Source organism: Solanum dulcamara, chromosome 8 (genome assembly GCF_947179165.1).
Source record: "Solanum dulcamara chromosome 8, daSolDulc1.2, whole genome shotgun sequence".
In the NCBI taxonomy this organism is placed as follows: Eukaryota; Viridiplantae; Streptophyta; class Magnoliopsida; order Solanales; family Solanaceae; genus Solanum; species Solanum dulcamara.
Window position 1 is genome coordinate 25452884 of NC_077244.1, and position 4210 is coordinate 25457093.

General features: G+C 38.9%; 1 pseudogene; it reads left to right on the plus strand.

Annotated features, from left to right (window-relative positions):
• Nucleotides 1-2730: 2730 nt before the first annotated feature.
• LOC129901805 (5S ribosomal RNA) lies at nucleotides 2731-2850 on the plus strand (annotated as a pseudogene).
• Nucleotides 2851-4210: the final 1360 nt, after the last annotated feature.

Consider the following 4210-nt stretch of genomic DNA (forward strand, 5'->3'; position numbering starts at 1 on the left):
GTTCTTGGTTGGATGTAGTAATTAGGTATGTAATTGTGAATTTGGATACGGCACATTATAGAGGAGGTGCTGTCCAATTTTCGTTAACGCCTTAACTAGTTAAGGAACTAGTCGAGAAGGCGAGCGAGGGAATGGGGTTTATGAATATTCTTAAGTAATGTAAGATGCTGAAAGGTTTAAAGAGGTTGATATTCGTATTAATTTCATGTTACCTAGATTCATGGGACGACAAGGTAACTGGGACAAAGACTAACCCATAACAGGTATGTAAAGCCTTCTTTTGGCATTTTTTTGGCATAAGTATGTGAAGCTCTCTCTTGGGATGTTCTTGGCATAAGTATGTACAGCCTATCTCTCTTTTCTTCTGGGCATGTCTTAGAAATATGTTATGAATGATTAGTATATGAAACATGGGAATAATTCCATTCGTAAAGCTCCGAGTATAGTTCATTATTCTTATCCACTTCGTAATGGTAGAACTCTTGTAATAGTTGAGCTATTGCCTTTTTAAGGCTTCTATAGGATAAAAAGTAATATATATAGAGCCTATTGACACGTGTTCACTTCTAAATGCTAAGGGTCTTAAGGTAGCTGAGCTATTACCCTCAAGCCTTCTATACAGGAAATAGTAACCGGATGCATGGGAAGCATGAACTATAATTCCTATTCATTTATTAATATCGAAGTTCTTGAAGTTTTTAAACTGCTACCCTCGAGTCCCTATATGATAAATACTAATTGAATGTATGAGCTCCCATGCCTAAGAACTCTATAATGACAAGTTTCTCTGATTGCATAAGTCGTTTGGTATTACCTTAATAAAAGCCATTTGTTATGCTTTATATACTCAGTACATATATTGTACTGACCCCTCATTCTTCGGGTTGATGTGTTTCATGCCCGCAGGTACAGATGTTCAGTTTAGAGATCCGCCAATTTAGGGTTTCCCATCAGCGACACTGGGAGCGCTCCATTGTTCCGGAGCCTAACTTTTGATACTAGTCATGTAATATGTATGTATTTAATTGTCCAGGGGTATGGTGGGGCCCCTGTTCTGCCATATGTTGCTGTTACTATTCTTAGAGGTCTGTAGATATATGTATATATGGGTTGTTTATAAGTTTGTCTCGACGGCAGGTTGTAAATGTTTTTATATTATGGCAGCCTCGTCGACTTGCGTGCCCTTTCATGATATGATGCGAATGAAAGAGGCTACTTGTACATGAAAAAGTTTTTAACTATTGACGTTTTTGGGTATTGTGTCACATCACACACGGCTCAACTTAGATGTAGCTGATAGATACGTATCGGGGGGTCCAGGTTAGACCCTAGTCGCGGCCTACGGGGTTGGGTTGTGACAGAACTGGTATCAGAGTAGTTCGTCCTTGGAATATATACAGACCGTGTCTAGTAGAGTCTTGTTTATCGGTGTGTTGTGCACTACATCTATAAACAGGAGGCTACAGGACATTTAGGATGTTACTTTCTTTCATATCTAGAATCGTGCGATAGAGCTGAGTCATAGGAAATGAAATTCCTCATATTAACTTGTGATTTCGGTAGAAAGGCAATATCGATAAAAGAAAGTAACTGACGATATTGAAAGTTACAAAGCACGCAGATAAGCAAAGGCACGAAGGACCTATGTCAGGTAAGGCGTTGCAATACGATTGATCTATAAAGTTGAAAAATAAAAGGAAAAGTATACAAGAAAGTGTAATAGGTGCAGTTCGAGTGGACATATGAGGTAAGTCCATTTTCATACTGCTAATTGTGGGCGCCCTATGTGGCTGCGATATGAGATGATATGACTATATATGTGTGCCCTGTGAGGCATTGTTGGTATTTTCTGCGTGCATGTGTGGAGATACTAAGAAATACAGAGGAAACTCTATCCAAAATTTTCTAGAAATAAAAAAGAGAATGAGATGCAGGGCTGTAGTATATCTTGAAAAGTTGTGCTCACAATAATGATGAGATTTGACTAAACGAGTATGGCTGACCTCGATAAATGAGTTAATTGTTGAATTAATGGCAATAAAAACTAGGAGGTCGATATGAGGATAGTAGAATGAAGTCGGGAAGGACCTATAGGCTAAAGAAGACGACTTAGAGAAGACTGATCGATCGGGATAAAACAATATACTAAGGCATTGCCTGAATTGATACATAGGGATAAACTATGACAAGTTATAGTTGAAAGATTTGCAGAACAACTGTTGCATTACGAGGTTATTAGAAGAATAAGTGGTATCCACTGGAATTAAGCTAGTGTTATGATGAAGCTCGAAACACGGATCATCAAAGTATAAGTACTCTCGAGTGGAGAGTTTGAACCGATCATGGGCACGAGCCAATTACTGATTGGGATGAATGGAATATGGCTTTGAATGCACTACTATATTATGGATGTTACTCGAGTACCAACCGTCAGATGAGATTTTATATGATATATTGCGAATACCAAAGCACCCTATAGTTGTGCTAGGGGTTCTTATAAGAGCAATCAAACGTATGGAAGATCTAACAGAAGATGTGGACATGGTGCAGTATGTTAAAAATATTGGAGTAGAATCATTCGCGTGTGAATAGCTGAAAATAAACGGAGGATGACATGGGTACACCCTAAAAGGGGGAAATGGACAAGAGAATTACAAGCGTAAGAGAAAATCAACCGATGCAATCGTATATAAATGGGAACACTTAAACTTCAAATGAGCCATAAGGGATAGACGCAACTATACCCGTACTACTGCACCGGATTCCGTCAAAACTCCGAAGTTAAGCGTGCTTGGGTGAGAGTAGCACTGAGATGGGTGACCCCCTGGGAAGTGAAAAAGGGTACGAAACCAGTATGACAAAAAGAGATTGTAAGTGCGTGTTAGTGCAATGGCACATATGGAATAGAGTAAGCCAAGAGCAAAAAAGATTATGACTAAAATGGAACGCACTTCCTCCAAATAGCACAAGAATAGTTGTGCGGCCTACGAACATTGGCATATTAAGAGTAAGGTCAAGGGATTACTAATTCCTTGATAAAAGGAAGTCGGTAATAGCAGTGTGATGGCCACATTTAGAATCGATTAAAGAAAAGTGTAAGATAGTTCACGGCAAAACTAGTAAGATATAATTGATATTAAGGGCAGAAGCCATAGTGGAGCCCTGACCTCGACTGAAGGAGGTAAGCCGCTAGTATAGTGATGCTAAGGCATTTTTTGAATTTCTCTAAGTACCTACACATGTTTGTGTAAGAATTACAACATAATGTTTGGTAGTAAAACTGGAAAGAAGATCTGAGTAAAAAAGCAAGATAGCATACCTAAGGTGTTACAAGTTGAATTAAGAGGAATTGTATAATAGCTTAAACGAAGTGGAGCATTAGAGGCTTGATAGCTTGTTATGGGGGATGGGAATCCCGACTCAGAAATGGAAGGTAATTAAGGTAGGTTATAGTCCAAGCTGACCTCACACTCTACAGAAGTATAAGATGGGTTATGATGGATAAGGCTGCCTATGAGTGGGACCTACTGTCCGATTTGAAGCAATACATTCAGTTTTCACAGATCAATACTCCGCAAGTATATAAATGACCCTCCCAGAATATTTCTCGGGGAGGAGGTCTATGTAACAAGGAGTTATCCTATGAGGGGCAACTTATTGCCATCCTGGATCGGCAGATTAAAAGGGTGCGACCTAAGGACGTAGCTTTTGTCAAAGTACCGTGGTGGAATAAGAATCATGAAGAAATAACTTGGGAAACTGAAGAGGACATAAAACACAGGTATCCGTACCTATTTCCAAATATCTACGGGTAAACTACTCCTGGAACTCATATATTAATTACTTGGATGAAAATGTATGTTATTGCAATAGAAGAGAATCTCTCTATAGTTTGTATAAATTCTTAAGGGAAGTTTTATTCAACATTCGGGGATGAATGTTCTAAAGGGGGAAAGGATGTTACACCCCCACACTCTCGAGCTTGGAATGTCTCTTAAGTTCTTTAGACATTATCATGTGATCCGGATAAGCTACGACACTATCAAACGACTTTAAGTAAAGACAAATATGATACCCCATAGTAGAGAAGGCTGAAATAGAGTCATAAGAATCCGAAAGGAATTAGAGTCCAAGTAATGGGTCGTAGGACTCGATTTACGTACGTAAGCTACAAACTTAGAAGTCTTACATACTTGAGCTACTTGAGGAC